A 22,238-nucleotide genomic window follows, 5' to 3' on the forward strand; every position below is an offset into this window, starting at 1 on the left:
ACTTTATCTATTTTTTATTTGTGTGTGACTGGGGGTTCAGAAGCTGTGTGTCACTTCGTACAAGTGACATCCCAAAGATCAGAAAATGTAAGATCTAAGTTCAGGTTGTCGCACTTGTTCTGAACGTGGAGAAAGTGTAGAATTAATTAATCCATTGGAGATTAGTCACGTGCTAATTCAATTGCAAAGTTAGTTGTTATCTCCGAGACATAACAGTTTGAACGCATCATAGTGATGAGTGCAAATGCTATTCTAGGATCTGAGGAATTTTATAAGGGATCTACAGTTCAAGATGGAGTAGCCAGTCTCATAAGAGGTGGGTTAGAACACTTGCAGAAGAGAAAAGAATATTATTTTTTCTACTTTATTGTTTTTCCCAAGACTTCTAATTTCTTTGTAATTAGACTTCTATAAGTTTACAAAAAAAAAATTTGTAATTATTTGTTTACAAAAAAATTCGAACTTCAAGAGCCGTTGTCATAGGAACAAGCTGCGATACGAAATGAACAAAAAAAACAGACTTGTATAATAAAAATCCACTGACGTTTCCCTATTGTACAAATTCAAAAGGTTTTTTTTTCTAATAAAGATTCCTGCTGAGAATTCCCAGCATTTATGAATCATGGCGTTTCATCCCTCGCAATTCGAACTATCAATGTAACTTTCACAACCCGAGCACGAAGCTGTCAGCTTCATCTAACATTCGATCTGTACACCTTTTGTTGTTCCTTATCCATAAAAGAACGGAAAAAATATTTAATTTCTTTACTGCAAAATATTACAAACAATGCGTAGATGTATATCATAAGAGATGAGTTTTTGTGCTGTAAATTGTAGAACAATTCATCCTACAATTAGGGAACTGATGCGTATCTTATAAACTTCAAAACGAAACATTTTGCGTAATCAGGAACTATACATCCGCTATTACAGTCCGAAGATCGTAGATAAATTAGTGTTTACTTCTACCTGATAATTAGCACCATAAAGGTTTTACCTATCTAAAATCAGTCATTATATCCAGGCTAAATTTCCTTGTCTATTCGCGTGGTAAAGGTATTTAGCAGTAAATGTTTAGCTTCAGATTACACGTAAGTCTAGACAAATATAATATGTATGTCAGCATATTATCGGCATCGTACCTCCTTTTCTTGGTATTGTGCATATTTTCTTTTCCTGTTTATTCAAGTGGGAATTTGAATTATTTGTTTACAAAAAAAATTGAACTTCTCCAAGAGCGGTTGCCATAGGAACAAGCTCCGATACGAAATGAACAATAAACAGACTTGTTTTCCCCTATGTTACTGACCCATAATCATTCTTTGCATCGCCAATTCTATCATGTCTTTGCACATCTTCCATGTGGGTGTCATTGCTGCTTGGGATTTTCCCTGAACGTTCCACTTTAACTCGAAACATTGGACGTTTAGCCATAATTAGAAAAAACACCCCCAGTGAATTGTATTTTATAAACAAACAGAGAGTTCAACGTGTATAGAAAATAATTTCTAAACAAAGCTGTTTCACATTTGAGGATAAATGTGAAATCAAAATTTAAAGATATATAAAACTTTTGAGTAGTAATTTTGAGTGTGAAAATTAATCACGGGATTTTGATTCTCATTCTGCAAGTACTACGGAACTCTCAGTGATTAAAAAAAAATTATAGTGAATTGTACTAACAGAACTATAATTTCTGATGAAATATCGGGTATTGATTGATCATCATTAATAAAAACGTGAGTCCGGAGGCATCTGCAAATCTTCTGAAGCGTATAACAGTTATTTGTTTCCATAAAACACCTCATATGGCCATGAGTCCGAAACTGAATAGTAGTGGTTTTAAAAAAGGATAACAAAGGTTTTCCATATTTAAAGAGCAAGTTTCCAAGAAGAAGTGCTGTAAAAATTAAAGGTATTAGCTCACAAATTCGTACATTCAGTAAGACTCATTCTTTCTTCTAACTTCTTAAATAATACTTCAAATCCGATGACGTCTTTTAAAATTATAAATATCTTTGTTCAAGACATATTACAATTATACAAAGCAACACCGTTGCTTTGTACGTAGGCTGTTCAATAAGTAATAAGACTATATTTATACAGAAAACAGATTACCTTTAATCGTCATCATTTACATGGTCTTTTTCGAAGTAACTACCGTGAGACTCGATGCATTTGTCCCAACGTTGCGTCCACTTCTTAAACACATGTGAAAGTCCGTTTTTTGAGAGTTCTTTCAAAACCGCCTTCGCGGCTTTTACACGTGCTTTGTTGCTTTCGAAATGGTGGCCTCTTAGTGGTTTGTTGAGCTGAGGAAACAGCCAGAAATCGCACGGTGCGAGATCAGGACTGTATGGAGGGTGTGGTAGGATATCTGTGTTATTCTTCTGCAAAACGTCCACTACACAACCAGCAATATGTGGCCTTGCATTATCGTGGTGCAATAAGAAGCCATTCTTCAGAAATGGACGCTTCCTTTTGACGTGCTTGCTGATAATCGCTGCTGTGTTGATCATTGTCTCTGTGATGTACGTTGAAGGTCTTCCCTCACGTTCAAGATCTTCCACATTTTACCTTCCTTCCTTAAAAGTTTTATGCCAGCGAAAAACACTTGCCCTCGACATTGCTTCATCGTGGAAAATTTCGCGTATACTGTTAAAAGTGTCCGATGCCGATTTTTGCAAACGCACACAAAATGTAATCGCATAACGCCTGTTCCAAAGGACGCTTCCATTTCGAAGACTGGTCGCACCTCGTAGGCGCGCCGATGAGCACTTGCGTTTAGTCACGTGACACTCTGGCACATCGGCTCGTATACGCCATCTATCAACCTCTTTTGTTAATACAGACAGCAACATTTCTTTATTCCACAGAAATTAATATTGTGATGTGTGGTTTCGCCACAGTAAAATTAGTCTTATTACTTATTGAACAGCCCACGTATAATTGTAACATATAATACTACAGTTGGACTTCTTTGGTACTAGCGTGGATGTTGTCAGTGACGAATGTGAGAAACAACTCCTTCAGAATGTTCCGTTTGTGGAACAACAGTACTCAGCAAGTGGAATTCCAATGCTTGCTGATTTTTTTGTTTTTTGATATTATGTTTTGATTATATCATAAAATCATTGAAATATGATTTTTTGATATTAGAAGTAATACCAGATAAATAAACAAAATAGGATAAAAGTTCATTAGTTGGATTAACCCTTAAAAATCTTGTTATATTTGGTACGACATTACGAGGTTAATCAGATTCAGTGAAAGGATATAGCATACCCTCTATCCAACCAACAGGCTGTTGGTTCGAATACCACCTGAGTATGGATGTTAATGAACCTTTTCGGGTGGGTGATGGTTTGATAGCTTTGAAAAGTTCCATATTTGGTCCTTAGAGAAAAGTCATCGGATTACTTAACTCTTGGACTATCCACGTTATTAATATATTTGTACCTTTACTTTGGTGGATAAGCAACTTAAAAAAATCTCTGTCCTGTGTAAGTACAACATGATCTAATGGTATATGTACACCCTCTGTCCAAAAAGAAACTGAACTTTTCGAAAATAGAAGAAACTAGTGGCGTCACCTGTTGTATCTTTTTTTTTTTGTTCAACCTTCATTAGTGTTGTGTCAACTGGTTATGACATTTGTTTCATTAGAAGCCGAATTACGGTTCCAACAGTGACAGTGTGTTTTGACGAACGGTCGGAAAATGAGTTTCAAACAGACAGCTGCGATTGACGTTTGTGTTAAACTTGGTAAACGTTTTACCGAAACTCAACAAATGCTTCAAAAAGCATACGGTGATGAATGCTTATCCCGTATTCAAGTTTACGAGTGGTTTAAGCGATTGCAAAGTGGTCGTGAGACGCTTGAGGACGACGAACAGCTGGGCCATCCAAAACCTGGACTGAGCGAACTTAACATCCAAAAAGTGCGTGATTTCATCAGCGAAAATCCGAAATCGTCCGAGAGATTGATTGAAGATGAATTGGGGATTCCAAAATCAACTGGGAACAACCTTTTGACCGAGAGTTTGGGCCTTCGTAAATTGAATTCGCGATTTATTCCCCACAAGTGACCGACGCCAAACTGCTCGTAAGGACTAAAACTTCCTTGAAACGATCGTTACTGGTGACGAAACGTGGTGTTTTGAGTATGAGCCCGAAACAAAGCGCCGGAGTGCTGAGTGGAGACCACCAGAAGAGGGACATCCGAAAAAAAGTCGCTTGGAGAAGTCAAAGATAAAGACAATGCTGGTTTGTTTCTACGAGTCCAAGAGCATTATCCACAAAGAATTCGTTCCGTCTGCCCAAACGGTCAATGGTGAGTTTTATCTCGAAGTTTTGAAGCGATTGACAGCGAGAATTCGTCGAGTACGGCATGAATATCGTGACGACCGACCGTTTGTCAAAACACTCTCACTATTACTCAACTTCTAATGAAACAAATGTCGTAAACAATTGACACAACACTAATGAAGGTTGCCGCTTTCGACAACAAAAATATAAAACAGGTGGGGCCACCAGTTTTTTCTATTTTCGAAAAGTTCGGTTTCTTTTTGGACAGAGTGTGTACATCGATACAAAACAGCCTTTTTTTAATCTCTCAATAAAAGAAAAAAGTCTTTATTAAGATTACAAAATATCGATAAGGAGACAAAATCATTCTAAAATGTGTTAGAACAATTACGTTCCTTGGTCGTCCTTTTATCAACAGAATATTAGGCATAGTGTATTATGCACACAATTACTAAAAAAATGCAAAATTGAAAGCAAAATTAGCTTTCTTAGTTCGTAACAGGATTAGGTTCAGAAGAACACATACCATTTATAAACATAAATACAAAGAAAGATTGAAAGGGTGTCATTTGCAGTGTGGTGGATGCAAGAGTAATAGGTGGAGAGGAGGATGAGATTTCAAGGAATTGTAAAACAAAAAAACAAGAATATAACAAAAGACTCTTCTATCTCTGCAGGCTCTGTAATGAATATGTGATTAAGGAAGGAAGAACAGTTTTTTCCACTTTCAACCATTTGTACTTTCAAAATTGGGCAAAACGTTTCGAAATTATATAAAACGAATTCTCCAATCTGTCCGAGTGAAGAGTTCCAAAATTAAGCAAAACAAAAGTCTGTCTCAACGGTATATAAGGGAGACGGATTTAAATGCTGTAATTAATGACTCATGTAATGATCTGTTGTTAAACGTAAATCCTCAGGATCCTCTACGATCACTTTCTTATATGTCATGGAGTTATAGGACAGTTCTCCATTTTTCGACGATGCCTTCCAATAGAGAATATTTCTCTCTTGCTCCAACACATACTGGCACATACTATTTTATTTTATTATTTATTTATTTATTGCAAAATCTCCTAGATTTATTTATTTCATGTCCATTGGAAACAACGCAAAATTCAGTAGTTAAATTACACAATCACAAAATAAGAAGTAACGCGGTGCATACATAGTAAAAAGACAATAGAGGTGCAAGTTAAGACACGAGAAAGAACACGAATGTTCAAATCTAGATGCTTACTCAGACTTTTGCACTTGGACAACAGAAAGTGTGCAGTTGAGTAAGAATGATCCGGTCGGACATATCAAAAGATTTACGATTTCTCTTTCATTCACTTGCGGTTGCTCATATAAACTTTTTTGTTTCGAGATGTGTTTGGATTATCCGATCTTAGTGCGTAGTTTCTTCAGGTTCATTCAACTATTTCATTCTAGATGCTCATCAAACAGTATTTTGATATCTCCATAAAGAGTTTTTATATTTTCTTGTATAATTTACATGTCATTATAATAAATTATATGAAATCTGCTCCAGAGAACAAAGACCTACTTTCTTAAGTATGCAATTCGATTTTTTTTGGCCGTTTCAGTTTTTCAATGATGCTGAAAATTCATCTTTGAGAACTTCGCTCATGTTTTTATCAGGATTAATGTTAACTTATGCAAGTGCTAGCCGTCATAAAGTAACCATTAGCGTTCAAGACATTTGTTCTCTATCTTCTTCTCTCTTCCATCATTTATGTGGATGATGATGAGGCCGAATGAATTCTTTCCACTTCTGTCTATCCCGGGAGACTCCGAACAATTCTGTCCAGTTTGGTGTCGCTTGTTGTGATTTGGTTTCCGGGTCCTCTTTTATTTTGTCTATCCATCTAATTCTGGGCCGTCCTTTGGATCTTTTACCTTCCATCTTTCTATTCCCATTCTGGTCACATGGCCAAACCATCGCAGCTTTCTTTCTTGGTTCTCTATACTGCAAAAAAATAAAATACCTGCAGGAAACGAAAATTTTAAACAAAATAAAATTATCTCTACAACACAGCGTCAGATGTCTGCGAACCCAGGAATAAAGTATCTGTAGTTTCTCCAAAAATAAATAAATTAAAAAAAAATAATAAAATAGATTATGCACGTGTAGCTCTATTGCAGAAGCGGTGCTAGCAATAGGAGCCAACACATCACAAGGTCTCAATTCTCTACACGCAACTTTGCACAAATAAGTTACTGAATGAATCCGTGAGGTGTGTGGAGGGGAAAATGTCTTGAAGAAAATATCAGTAAACCAATTGCAAGGGGTAAAGATACAGTTTCTTAAATAGTAAGAAGATTATAAAACCATATGGATTATCGTCCCTCACCCTACGAAATACGGACATTATTGCCAAAACATGAAATCTATAATAAGAGATGTCATATTCGTGTATCGTTAGACAATGGGTAAACTAATGTTTAAGACGAATTCAAGTATTTGACTGCTAAAGATTTTTTCCACTAAAAAACTTAGTTAAAGATACATTCATACTCGCGAGATCCACAAAATTAGTGCGTTTTTTCAAGATTTATTATAAATACACTATCTGTAAAGGAAAATTGTGTTTTACTAATGCCAGTATTTTTTAATCCTGTATAGAGGCTTAAAGAATGATTACTAACCGAGATTGAAAGTAGATCGTTGACGTGAAAAGCACGGGCACCACTGAAATTTTAGAGCGCATGCGCCAAGCAAGTGATCTGCAGCATTGCACTTTGCAATGCATTCCACAAAGCAATTACAACGTACACACTTAGAAAAAAATTATAATAGAAATTTTTTAAAAAATAAAAAAATATAAACGAACGCTTGAACACAAGTCTTAAAATATACAGGATATGATATCCAACCGAGTACAAAATTAATTTGAGAAATATGTAGAGCGCTACACAGACGTCCATTGTGTGGTATTCTCTACTCCCTGTGAGTTATGAAGTTATTAAGTTTTAATGATTGGCAGAGACTGGTCCAGTTGGCCAAGTGGAGAGCGTCTATGCTCTGCCATCCATGGGTAGCATGTTCAAATCTCGCCGTGGGCATACATGTTAGTAATTGTCTTTAGATAAGAGACGAATTTCATTGGCCAGTATGACATCATCGTTTTGCTTCTTGTAGATGTGAAGTTGCTCGAACAAATTTCATTTAGCCTCTAATACCACCCACAATACTAATATACGATACGTTTACAACTTTTTTTTGGGAGTGGGGAGCTGGATTCATATTAAAAAAACTTACTCATTCCCTCTCATTAATTCGATAACATGTGCTCGATTGTCGTCTTCTTCTGCAGCTTCTCCCACTTAAGTGGGGTCACTGTTGATAATGAGTCTCCTCTACATCCTCCTGTCTTGGCTGTCACCACATCCAAGTTCTTCATCCTCAAGTACTCTTCTACCAACTCCTTCTATCTCTTCTTTGGCCGCCCACGTTTCCTCCTTCCTTGCACATCCATCTGCATGACCCTTCTTCCCACATATTCGTCCTCCCTCCTCATCACATGACCAAACCATCTCAACCTTGCCTCCTGTATCTTCGCTCCTAAGTTCGTAACTTTCACTGTACCCCTTACATAGTCATTTCTCACACGATCCTTTCTGGTCACACCGCACATCCACCTAAGCATTCTCATCTCTTCTACTTCCATCCTCCTGATATTATTTTTCCTCAGGGCCACAGTTTCTATAGCATACGTCATAGCTGGCCTCACCACTGTCCTATAGATTTTGCTTTTCAGATTGATCGGCACCCTCTTATCGCATAACACTCCAGCCATCTCCATCCCAACTGGAGGGAGATGGCTGGTATCAGCTCCTCCATCTTGTTCCACTGTTGAACCTAAGTATCTAAAGTCCCTCACCTTCCTGATGACATTTCCTTCCAGCTCCAGGTTTGTCTCCTGGCCGCCGCCCACTGTGCAACACATATACTATGTCTTACTTTTGCTCAGTCTCATACCTCTCTCTTCCAGTAGTTTCCTCAATCTTTCCAGTTTAGCTCCCGCTTCTTCTCTTGAATCTGCACACAGCAAGATGTCACCTGCATACAACATAGTCCAAGGCGCGTCTTCTCTCACCTCCTCCGTCACCACCTCCATCACAATGTTAAAGAGAAACGGACTTAATGCTGACCCTTGATGCAAGCCAACTGTTACTTGTAAACTTTCTGTCTGTTCGAGACAGGTCCAAACACTTGTCTTCACATTTCTGTACTTCTCCCGCACTAACCTGACATATTTCTCCGGAACCTTCTTCTCCCTCAGACACCTCCAGACTTCTTACCTTGGCACTCTATCGTATGCTTTCTCCAGATCAATAAATGCCAGATGTAGCTCCCGTTGTTTCTCTCGAAACGTTTCCATCATCTGTCGTAACCCAAAGATAGCATCTGTTGTTGATCTACCAGGCATGAAGCCAAATTGTTCCTTTGCAATCTCCACCTCCTCCCTCAATCTTCCATCAAGAATCCTTTCTAGGATTTTCATTGTGTGGGACATCAACTTTATTCCTCTATAATTTTTACAGTCTTGTGCATCCTTTTTACCCTTGTAGATGGGGACAAGTGTACTCTCCCTCCATTCCTTCGGTATATTTTCCTGTTGACAAACTTTCATGAACAGGTCCCACAGCAGGTCAATTCCGTCTCCCCCCAGTGCCTTCCATGCCTCCACTGGAATCCTGTCGGGGCCCACCGATTTTCCATTCCTCATCCTCTTCGTGGCATCCGTCACTTCCATTCTACTGATGTTCTGCACCATCCCCTCAGAAGGCTGTCCATCGTCTCTGTGAGTCCTTGCATTTTCCTCATTTAAAAGCCCCTCAAAGTATATTCTCCATCTGTTTCTTATGTCCAGATCCCTCCATAATACTATTCCTTCAGCGTCTTTGATCTGCCTCACATGTAAGATGTCCTTTGCTGCTTTATTTCTATATTTCGCTAGTTGGTAACATTTTCTCTGCCCTTCCTTTGTTTCTAATTGATCATACAGATCATGATATGCCATGGCCTTCGCCTGTGCCACAATTCTCTTGGCTTCTTGTTCTCTCTCTGTCCTCTTCCACTCTTGACTCATCCCACTTCTGCTTTGCCTTCCTCTTAGCTGTCACTGCCACTTGCACATTATTATTCCACCACCAACCCTCCTTCTGCTCTCTAATCTTTCCAGATGTTTCACCAAGCACCTCAATTGCACAGCTCAGGATTACTTTTGAATTATGTTTCCACCAATCTTGTACACTTTCCAGTCTATCCGAAATGCTCTCTAACACCCTCTCCCTAAAACGATTCCTCACACTCTCTTCTTTTAAGGGAAACCACTTAATTGTCTTCATCCCATGGCTTCCAGAGGTTCTTATCTTCGATCTTATTTTGAAGTCTGTGCACAGCAGTCGGTGTTGCTGTGCCACTTGATCTGTTGGAATTACTTTACAATTTGTCACAACCTTAAGATGTTTAAAGTTGTGCTCGATGCTAACTGCTAAAACACCACCGAATTTAGTGACGCAATATTACGTTAATATATTGTTAATACTTCTTTATTTTTTAAATTGAGATACACCGGAAGCTAACACAATCTTAAATGAGATATGTAAAAAATAACCTTTCATGCTTCATATTTATACAATTCATTTACAAGAAAATCAGCCTGTAAATGGGAACACACACACAATATTTATAGACAATATATAATAACAGTAGTGGTTGGCGGTTGATGGCGCTATCTGTTGATTGTAGTAGCGTCGTGTTGGAGAATTAAGTAAGGCAGATGGTGAGTGTTAATGGAGTAGTGTGTCCTCCCACGATAAGTCCTTGCAAGTGTCACATAATAATAATTTTAATGGTTATGATTCCTGTTCTAAAATCCACATGTAAAGAGGGTTTTAGTGCTGTTTCTAAATAGAAGAGTACTTTGCAAGTAATCCTCTAAATACCAAGGTTCATCCTTCTAATTTTGTAACACGCCCATCCATCATTTTACAGGCACAAGTTTTTGCCTTGCAACATGATCCAAGTCGTATTGCTGAAACAAATTTGTTTATTTATACTCATTACGCCTATTTAAGTTAACAAGATTTTTGTGCGGATGTCTCCTACAATTTTTGCTTTGAATGTTTTTTGAAATGAATGTTCAACTTCCTTTAAATTGTAAGAAATGCATAATAATAAGATCATTTAATTTAATTATATTGTGAAACTTGTTATTGTGTTTGGACCATAAAATAATTTATGGTCCAAAAATTTCTTTCTAATTTCCCAAGACTGAGGTTTACCTTATCGTTTCTAATATCTACGCACGACACTCTCTCTCTTCCAGCCAACTCAGAAATATCCTGGGATTTTTCCTTAATTTATATCTAAGTGAAATTGATGAAATTTAAACGATACACGTCTTGTTAGGCAATTTTGTCGATTTTCCCCATAATTTATCATGTATCGCCGTCGACAGTACTTCAAGCATGAATTTTAATCTTCACCCAAGTATGACCGAAGGATTAAATTTCTTGGTGGTTATGCCAGGAAAAATAAACTAACCCCGGACTCAACACGTACTACGAGGTCATGTTTTGTGCGCTTCCTCGCGTAACACTGTAGCCCAACTGGCAAACCATCAAGTAGCTTCTGCACACACACTAAGAATGAATTGAGTTGGCTATTTTTAAATATTAATGAACGAAGACGATGTTGATAATAGAGCCAAAAGTAGAGGTCGCCACATATTCATCAGCCTTACGTCATTGGAAGTGAGGGTGATAGGTATTAAGGTCGTGTGTTCATCGTTATAAAAAGGTAGGCAAAGCGGTACAGAATACAAGACGTTCCATACTATTATATGGTAATCTGTTCACAGTCACATAGTATTCTCCGATGTGTTTTTTTAAACCCTACTAAAAAATTGTTTAACTATAATGTGTTGTATACATCGGTGTTCTTAAACACATACATACGCGTTCACTATTAGCGATTAAAGCCACGAATAGTTATTTAAATCTCGAAGAAATGTCACTTGTATATACAGGGTGTTTCAAAGAGAATGACCCGATTTCAAATAAATATATTTAATAATGAAAATGTCGTAGTTACAAAATAAATTACCAAGTATGAAGTAAGGCCTAAAGTTAGCAGTCGTCATATCAAACTCTGGGCCAAGGCGCCGTTCACATGGTACAAGTCGCATTCATTTGTGGTTCGTGGTTGCAGAGATATACAATTTTAGATATACAGGAGATATACAAAGTGAGAAAATAACCGTAGAATAAAAAGAAAAAGCAGAAATAAAAGAGGAAGAATGTGATAGTAATATCTTTTAAAATCAGTTTATTCGTAAACTTAAAATGAGCATCTTATAACTAAACTTCGTCAATTTAATTTTAATTATACTAGACAACAAAATCATCAAATACGATAGAATTGCAATAAAAAAGATAAAAAAATAGAAAAAACTAAAATGAAGATATGGCCTGTGAGGGCCATATCTTCATATTGCTTTTGAGTTGCATCAGCACAGGAAAAAATGCGTTTAACGAATACAGGTATATGAGGACTTATCGTACCAGTTTAAAAATAATAGACAGCATGTAACTCTATGACGTCATTCAGTATTGATGAGCCCGACATGGTAGGTTCCTGAGAGTATGGTATGACTCGAACAGGCATTTCAGTGACAATTGCACATGCTCTTCATGATTCATTGACACACCCTAAAGGGAAAATTGCCAATAGAAATTATCATTATTGTATACGGAAACTGCAATAAATCTATATCGAGATGATAAGATGTAAGTCAGTAAATTGATGACATGAAGTGAAAAAAAAAAACAATTCTCGATCACAATTTATTGTTTTTGAATCGTATCAACAACAACAAATGACTCCATTTTTCATCAAATAGTAATAATTTGTTTTTTTTTTTCTTTTCGGATATACTCGTAAGAAAACATGCCAGACATGTCAGTCTGAACTAATCAATCAAATAAGATTAAAAATTCTACTGTTAATACAATAATATTAATGTCTACAATATATTTACAATCCATTTATCCCTTACTTGTGCACGCTCGCTTGACAGGGATGGTAAACAGCGTCTTCGTTTCGCAACTAAGACGTTGCGAGGTGGCAGAAATATCTCTGAACGTCTTCAAGTGACAAATGAATTGCATCGGCCTATGCGCGACTACCAGCCTGCTTATTAAAAACATCTTGAGAAAGTTCCGTGCTACATCTCTGAAGTAGGGTTCCCGAATTATCTAAGCCCTTGCCCACTCAGTACTTCGTTGAACTAAAAATGATTCACATAATAATAAAAAGGTGGGTGCGTTTCGCAATAGCATTCTTGCATAGAGAATCACTCATTTTCCACGCTGAACCTGGAGTCCTTTTTTCTGTCAAGTTTATCGCACATAATTTTGTTTTAACTAATTTTTTCATTAAAATTATCCTCTTGAAACGACTCGATAATCTTTATTTAATATACAAATTTAATTCATTCTGTATTTGAAAAAAAAAAAAAGACTGAAAGTTGTTTTGATTGGAGCATTTTAATGGCAGAATTAGGCAAAACAAAAGTGCTTAGAATTCATATGCCAAAGAAGAGCTTACTCTATCTGAACTGTGTGGGAATGAAGGATATCTCTGTACAAGAATGCAGTATAGAATTTCATTATATTCTATCCAACTAGTTAAAAAATAACTAGTGTCAGTTCGAATCATTTTACCTCTCTCTCTATGTTCACTGAGCATCTGTGATGTGCCACACCAGGTCTCGCCATGTAGTCCTGTTGTTTGCTTTTCCGGCGGCCTCAACTCTCTGAAGATCAGTCACTCCACACACACACACCATCCATCCATCTCATTGATGGTCTACCCCTTCCTCTTTTTCCAGGCACTTTACTTTCTATTACAGTTCTGTGAAGTATTCCTTCCATCCTTTCAATGTGTCCAAAATATTTTAACTTTCTTCTGTCAATATCATTAAGGAGCCTTAAAGTTCTACTGATCTCTTGTAACACCCATTCATTTGTACTCCTTTTAGTATAAGATATCCTCAACAGCCTTCTGTAACACCACATCTCAAAAGCAGATATCCGTTTCTTATCTGACTTCTTTAGGTTTGAAGTCTCACATCCATAAGTCGCTGTTGGAAAAACAACTGCATCTAAAACCCTCAACTTTGTTCCCATGGAGAAAAATCCATCCTTCCATATTTTAGACAAGTCTCTGACTGTTGTTTCAGCCATTCCTAACCTTCTTCGGACGTCTTCTGAACAGCAATTCTTCACATTAATAATGGATACCAGGTACTCAAACTTGTTGACTTCCTCAATTCTTTCTCCATTAAGGTACACTTGTTTCTCAAGAGCTTCTCTGTTTGTATTTCTTTTGAGAACCACAATCTTTGTCTTGCTAGGATTGAGTTGACGTGCTCTGTTATTACTGATCTTGTTAACTTTGTTAAGAATTAGTCCTAGTTCTTCCGTGTCATTACAAAGGAGTGCTGTATCATCAGCATACCTCAGATTACTGATCAATCTACCTCCTATCCTAATCCCTGTCCTGAACTCATCGAATGCTTCACGCATGAATGTTAAATAATCCAATAAAAATAATCCAACTGGAACTAAACCTGAATTATATGGGCATGTAACAATATATAATTTAGGTAAGTTCTGTCATTTGTGCCCCTGTAGTACAAATGTAATCAAAGATTGGCAAAGTTCGACAGTTTTTTTGCGAGGATTCTAAATACCAAAAATAAAATAAATAAATACCAAAAAAAGAGAGCCAAAGGCTTCACTTCGGCAATCCAAACTTATTCAAATTAAGTGCATATTAAATCCAATATTATTTCATAGACGAATATAGAAACTACAACAGTTTCATGCCGAATATAGAAACTATAAAAGTTTCGGCAGAAGCAAGCGTAGCCAACTTTTCATGACAGGGCAACTCGTAGTAAAGGTGGAGCAAGTTCCGATCACAGTCCTTAGTATTTTCCCATAATGTTAAACACATCTCCTAGGAGATGTATGATGTTGTACATTATGGGGAGAAGTCACTACCCAGACCGGTTTCGACCTTTTTTTGAGGTCCCATCAGTGGGAACTAGACTAAGAATTCTCAGGATGAAGTGATACAGAACTTGTACTTTACGATACGAGTTGCTAAGGAGATGTGTTTTACATTATGGGAAAATACTAAGGACAGTGATCGGTTCTTGCTCCATCTTTACTACGAGTTGCCCTGTCATGAAAGGTTGGCGTACGTTTGTATCCGCCGAAACATTTATAGTCTCTATCTATATTCGGCATGAAACTCTTGTAGTCTCTACATTTGGCTATGAAATAATGCTGGATTCAATATCCACTTAATTTGAATAAATAAATATAATTGTGTAGTATTGTACTAACTGTAAAAATGCGGAGATTAAATCCATCTATATAACAATAAACTGCCATCCTGTACTGAGGGCGAAGGAGGCACTTGAGTTGACTGCTTGAGTTTCAAGGAATACGTGGAAAAAAATTTCAATTGTAAGAACAAAAGTCCTTACAATTGAATGGTTAAGTGGAGAAAATCTTTACATAGGCTAGAAGTCCCCACCCCAAAAAAAAAGCAGAAAATATTTGGAATTTCCACTACTCAATATTTATTTGAATAAAGTATAATCGTTATATTTTCTCGTGTGTGATCTATGTGACAATAATAATGGTGTTGGGGGTTTTTGAGTATGGTCACAAGATGGTAGCAGTTATCTAGTACTCCCTCTCACACACAAAAGCTTTGGTCATTGAAAATTTGAGTCCACTGTCAGTGAAGGCTAAAAGATAGAGACTGGCTGCCTATCTCTCCTCAGAAAGCAAGTTAAGGCTAATTTATCTGTCCCCTTCAAGGCTTTTATTTTCAAAAAACGTTTTGTTTATTGTTTATTTATTTATTAATTTTTATAGAAAAATAGTTTAAATGATGACTGTTTATTCGAGCATTGCTCAAAAATAGCTGAACCGATTAATTTAGGCTACTTGGTTCTTGTTTTGCTCAATTTTGCCGTATTTCTTCCAAGGATTCTAATATTGCAAATTAACCGAGCCCTTTGTTTTGTGAGTGCACCACACTAATCCCAAGATCAATCAGGCGCAAATGATCAATAACTCAGTGGTAAGTAAACTTGAAACACAATAAGTGGTCTACAAATCCATAATACTACAAATTAGAATGAAGCAGTAGAATTTTTGAGTGGCAATACTGCTCCCCACATACATGTGCATAAAATCAGTATAAAAATCTGTACGTCAATCAAGCTGATGAAAACTTGAGAGTGTCAACTTTATGCATCATATTCAACTACAGTATGTTGCATAAAGTTGAGTATGTCTCTATCATGAACGCGACGTTAATGACCAGGCGTGGAAAGAACGAGTCTGATTTCATATTCTGCATCCCATTAATTTGTATCAGGTGTTCCTCTGAATTGAAATGCCTCCAGTTTAGCGATTTACTACTAATTACTCATGAAGCATGACCAAGACCAAAGTCTGAATTGCATGCGCGGATCTGAGATTTATACATAGCCTGCTCCAGGGTGAGTAACAGTAATATTCTTTATATATATATTCCACGGAAGAAAAACACTTAATGCAGTTTTAGAGATTTTGATATAAGCGATCTACACTTATATATACTTATATGATCTACACCCTCTGTCCAAAGAGAAACCGAACTTTTCGAAAATAGAAGAAACTAGTGGCGCAACCTGTTTTAGTTTTTTGTTGTCGAAAGCGGCAACCTTCGTTAGGGTTGTGAACAGTTTATGACATTTGTTTCATTAGAAGCCGAGTTATAGTGCCAAGAGTAACAGAGTGCTTTGACGAACGGTCGGTCGTCACGATATTCATGCCGTACGCGACGAATTCTCGCTATCAATCGCTTCAAAACTTCGAGATAAAACTCATCCGTTTGCCCAGGCGGTACGAATTCTTTGTGGATAATACCCTTGGAATCGTAGAAACAAATCAGCATTGTCTTTATCTTTGACTTCTCCAAGCGACTTTTTTTCGGATGCCCCTCTTCTGGTGGTCTCCACTCAGCACTCTGGCGCTTTGTTTCGGGCTCATACTCAAAACACAGCGTTTCATCACCAATAATGATTGTTTCAAGGAAGTTTGAATCCTTACGAGCGGTTTTAATGAGGTCCTTGCAGTGTTCCATTCGATACTTTTTTGGTCGTCGATCAACTTGTGGGGAACAAATCGCGAATTCAATTTACGAAGGCCCAAACTGTCGGTCAAAATATTGTGCACAGTTGATATTGGAATCCGCAATTCATCTTCAATCAATCTCACGGATGATTTCGGGTTTTCTTTGAGGAAATCACGCACTTTTTGGATGTTAACTTCGCTCAGTCCAGTTTTTGGAACTGCCCGGCTTTTCGTCGTACTCAAGCGCCTCACGACCACTTTGAAATCGCTTAAACGACTTGTAAACTTGAGTACGGGATAAGCATTCATCATCATATGCTTTGTAACGCATTTGATGCGTTTCGGTAAACCTTTTACCAAGTTAACAGAAAAGTCAATCGCAGCTCTCTATTTGAAACTCATTTTCCGACCTTTCGTCAAAACACACTGTCACTCTTGGCACTATAACTCGGCTTCTAATGAAACTAATGTCATAAACAGGTGACACAACACTAATGAAAGTTGCCGCTTTCGACAACAAAGATATACAACCGGTGGCGCCACTAGTTTCTTCTATTTCGAAAGGTTCGGTTTCTTTTTGGACAGAGGGTGTATGTGATAATACTGTAGTATAATATCGAAGAAAATGTACGTTATTAATTGGTCCACATTGACTGTTTCGAAGATGGAAATTTCAACTGGTTTAAGTTTCGAGAAATTATTGATAGATTTGAGCTGTACCTTATTTTATTTATTTAATTAATTCTTATTTATTAATTTTTGGTAAAACATATAAATAAATAGAAACAAATTAGTGCTACTTGGTAACTGCTGTTATACAACATAGCACCCCTGGAGGAAAAGCCAAATAGGCCTGTAGGTGTTCGATGACTTTCATGGCCCTTTAAAATACCGTTGCTATCTGACTTATTGGAGAATTGAAGTGGCTGCTGTTGTGTTTTGTCTTCAGAACAAAGTTTCTGTACTCAGCTATTCATATGCAGTGCGAAGAAACCTGAAAGCGATACGCCTGTCTGTTTTTAGGTTGCAAATTAATTTCGTCGCTCAGTTTGAGACCACCACTAGTCATATTTAAATTAATTAGCATAATACTCAATGCAAATTATATATACACTGCATGTAAAGAAGTTAACGAACACCAAAGTGTGAGGAAGAAACAGTCATGGACCTCCTTTTGCTGCGATGACTGCAGCAATCCTAGGGGAGGGGCATACTTTCCACAAGCATTCGATAGTGATCAGTGGGAATTTTGGACCATTCTTCCTGAGGCATGTAATGAGGTCCTGGACTCTGTTGGGGAGGACGTCCCTTGACCTCACCAGACGCTCCAGTTTATCCCACAGATGTTCAATATGGTTGAAATCAGGGCTCTATGGAGGCCAGTCAAATGTGACGATATTCGTGTCCACAAACCATGCAGTTACAGCAGCAACAGACTTGTTGAAAGAGACGATGGTGAGTTCCCTGGAAACACCACAAAGTAGGAAGCATTGTTGTCCAGAATGTTTACATACCTCTTGATGTTCAATGTTCGTGGCATTACAAAGAAGTCCGAGGCCAAACTAGGACCATACCATCCCACTGAAATCTTAATTTCATAGTTGTGGTTACGCACTCTAGTAAGAGACATTTACCGGACATCAGCCACACACCAGTCCATCTAATCATAGAATGTATAGTTGCTCCATAACACAGCTTTCCAAGCTTCCACGTTTCACTGAACACGCTCTTTACACCACTGAAGACGACGCTGCATGTTGGTTAGGGTAATTTGGGGCTTGTATATTGTGAGTCATGATTCTGAATGTCTTTTGTGCACAGTCGTGTTCCAGTCCATACCTGGAACTTCTTATTCCAGGAGCATCATATTCCTTTAATTTATACCGGCTACAAACACTCGACTCGCCACATATCATGATGCACCTTGCCCATGAGAATGCCTGTTGAATTCTTTCCAAGCAGTGTATACATAACAACACATGAATCTTGAATGGATCATTTGATCCCTTAGATTCATACTGTAGCACTTTAAGTACACACCATCATCACAATCACTGTGTAATGCGGTAATAATGATAGAAGTTTGTGCGGGAAAAAAAAGCAAAATGTATATGTAAATAAATATACGTAAATGTATGCGTAAAATATAATTGTAAATACGTATATGTGAAATGTTACGAAATTTTATTTTATTTTTTAAGTTTACAAACCGAGTGAATCCAATATTTTATTTACACGGGTTCGAAACTTAATTAATAAAATAAAAATAAAATTAAACTTAATTTCAGGTATCAAGTATCTTAAAAATCATAATCATTTTGAGTTGTATTCCTAAATGCTATAATGAGAGCTGTATTTAGTTTATACAAAAAGGAAATGAAAACTACAATTGCTAAGAGTCTAGTAGTTCCTTATTTAGGTAATCAATGCATAATTCAAGTAAAGGCCACCAGGTGTTCCATCTATAACTTTAGACTTCTATAGTTGCATATTTTGTCTTTAGGCGTCTGTTTTTACAATGAACTTGTTTGCTGTCCTAACACTCGACAAAACTTTCAGATTTTTCTGTATTTAAAGCATTTAAATTATAGCTTTGCCTGCTTTTAAAATGAATTCGTTATTCACTTGCTGTATCAATAAATAATCATTTTATGATACGGTTTTATTATCATATTTCTTTCTGAGCCAGCTTCTGAAATTGCATACCAAAATGGGTGCAGTTACATTGGGATTATTATTATCTTATCAATAGAATTGATAAGATCATTGAATTACTCAAAACTTGCCAATTTTCCATGGTGATATCTAAGGTATAATTATTGGATTTTTTTGTCTGTTCCTGTATAATGTAATGGTCTGAAAATTGTTTAGATTGTACTTTTATTATTATGAAATTAAAAGGCCCGTCATAGCAAATAGTCGAAATAATGTAAAATGTTTAATACGGCGGGTCTTTGATATTTTTTAAGTATCTTCCGGGTTGGACCTTAAGTCCTTCATTTATCAAAATTCACTGTTAAAACCATTAGTAGACTATTGCAGTGCAGCCATATTGGAATAAGTTGAACCATGAAAACCTTCGTGGTGAAATTTCCTATAAAAATAATTGCAACAAAAATACCCACTACGACCCTCCAGAAAACACTTTGCGACCCCAATGGGGTGTAATGAATCAAATGGATCCATCAAATTAAGTAGCAATGGGTACGATGTGTGAACAGTGTTTATACACACAAACATTAATATGTGTGTGTGTGTGTACGCGCTTGGCACATTAATGTCTATCTGGCACAGCTTACTCGAACATTGTTGCTGAGCACTCCCTTAGCATTATTTTATCGTTATGACTTCTTTCATTAGGCTTCTCAGCGCTGGATTTCACCTGAGCATTATGGAATGATTTCAGTGTTTTCCGAAGTATTTTTGTCTCAACGTTCAATTATCTGGGGTTTATTTACAGGGTGGGGCGGACTAAAGATAGGTTATTTCGAATTATGGTTATGAGGCCGTGTATTTTGTCTGTAAAGTTGTATAATGTGTTTGCCGACCTGGTTGACCGATTGGTTAGAGTATCTGCTGCCGGCTTGAACCCTGCCATGGCATGGATGTTTGTAACTGTCTAGTGGGAGATGGTTTGAGAAGGTCGCCTCGCTTATTGGAGAACTAAATGGGCATGGCTGAAATCTGGAACAGTATTTCCGGATTATGTAAAAAATAAATGAAATAATATAATATAAAAATTTAAAAAATAGCTAAGCTCACCAATGGCAGTAATGTACTATAGTTTTTCAGTCTCTCTTGGAAGTCATACTAAACAAATTATTTAGATTAAATGTTAGATTGTGGAAGATGGTTTGATGATAAATCAGTTGTGAGAAAAAGGGTACACATTATATGCACTATTTTTCCTCACTTGTATGGATCCCCTTATGAAGGAAATTAACAATAAGCGTGATATCAAAATTGATGATATTCAACTCAGCTCTTCACTTTATGCAAACGATGTACTGCTAAAGAGATCCAGTACAGTCTGCAGGATTCTCTAACCAAATTAAATAAAAGCCGACAAAATCTGTATGAAAATCAACAACAAAAAGCCAGAAACTATGGACATAGGCAGGAACACTGAAAACATCAACACCATCGTGAATGGAGAACCTGTAAGAACAAGTAAAATTCTTCAGCTATTTAGCAACAATTTTTGGTGAAGATGACAAACTAAATATAGAAATAAACAAAAAAAAGAGTAAAGCAGGTATAGTAGGGAGTCAACTGAATAAGCTTATATAGACTAAGAGAGAAATTAGCCAAAATACTAAACTAACTGTATACAAGACAGTGTTCAAACCAGTTTTAAATTAGGGTTCTGCTGGCACAGATCAAATGGCATCCAAGGCAGAATCATGTTAATATTTAGGATGTTAGGAAGGAGATTGACATTCTTAGCATTCAGGAATGTATAAGCAAAGCTAATCTAAGGTGGTATGGTCACTTAAACAGAATGAATACTTAAATTTTTATCATTGGCAATAACTCTCATGCAATAATATCCTTAGTTTTTGTTTGCGATAATGATGATGAAGATGACGAAATTTTTATATTGGCAATAACTCTTATTCAATAATATCCTTAGTTTTTATTTGCGATAATGATGATGAAGATGACGAAATTTTTATCATTGGCAATAACTCTTATTCAATAATATCCTTAGTTTTTATTTGCGATAATGATGATGAAGTTGACGAAATTTTTATCATTGGCAATAACTCTTATGCAATAATATCCTTAGATTTCGTTTGGGTTTCGAATATCAAGCTCTTTATCTCCTCTGGCATTTTTCATATTTATGATATCGCTCACATATATTTACTAATTGGCAGACTTTTCAACTGCACGATGTTAAAACACAGCTCTGATTCTTAGTATTATTTTCCTGTTTAAATCCGTTACCATCAGAAGCGCATTTGAACTCCCAAAAAATAATTATAATCTGATGAGAAAAATTTTCTTAGTGGAAACTAATTTATCCAAAGATAATACATAACTGAGTGGCACGCCATCATGAATTCAACTTTACTTGGCTGCACATATGAAAATAGCAGAAATCCCCATAACTAACAGGTCCTTAAAGCCAAGGCATTCCTTGAGTGTATAATTAGGAGTCGGTTAACTCTCGTGGCTAAATATATGTTTTTGTTTGTGTATTGACGTTGACTGTGTTGAAATTATTGGTTTTTTTTTTGTGTGTGTTTGATATACAATATACACAGTAACTAGTGATTTTTATCCTTGCCAGATGAAGAAGGATGGCGACTATCCATTGAAATTAAGGTATAGGATGCGGAGATAATGCCAGATTTTACGCTGCACATAATGTCATTAACATCAACCCACAATATGAAATTTCGTGCACTTTTTCAACGCTAAAATTGCTGTGCAACAAAAGTAAGTGTTTAAGTTTTTAAAATGATAAAGCATCTAATTTGCTTTTATGACAGAGCATAGGTTCATTTATCAGTGACAAGAATGTCTTGCCCTACATTTTCTTGGCCTTCACAGCGTATAGTAATATATATTTAAATAGAAATCCTTTCCCTCCCACACATATATTAGATATAAATTACGTGACACTATTACAACTCAGTACAAATACCGAAGGCAGAGATATTTTCTGATCAGTCCTGATAAGTCTTCTATCTGGACCTTGCCGA

At 36.7% G+C, this 22,238-nt stretch overlaps 1 protein-coding gene across 2 annotated transcripts in view; it reads right to left on the bottom strand.

Annotated features, from left to right (window-relative positions):
* The window catches only part of LOC150092280 (uncharacterized), a 63,246-nt gene that overhangs the window by 37,388 nt on the left and 3,620 nt on the right, over nucleotides 1-22,238 (bottom strand). Inside the window, exon 2 of one of the 2 annotated variants that reach the window (XM_090414924.1) lies at nucleotides 11,887-12,033. The exons of the other annotated variant lie outside the window; for it this stretch is intronic. The gene's annotated coding sequence lies outside the window, so the exon portion shown is untranslated. The remainder of the gene's footprint in view (nucleotides 1-11,886; nucleotides 12,034-22,238) is intronic. 2 annotated transcript variants of the gene reach the window in all.

Source organism: Typopeltis vanoorti, chromosome 26, assembly GCF_054136105.1.
Source record: "Typopeltis vanoorti isolate ZY-2024b chromosome 26, IOZ_Tvanoo_1.0, whole genome shotgun sequence".
Classification (NCBI taxonomy): Eukaryota; Metazoa; Arthropoda; class Arachnida; order Uropygi; family Thelyphonidae; genus Typopeltis; species Typopeltis vanoorti.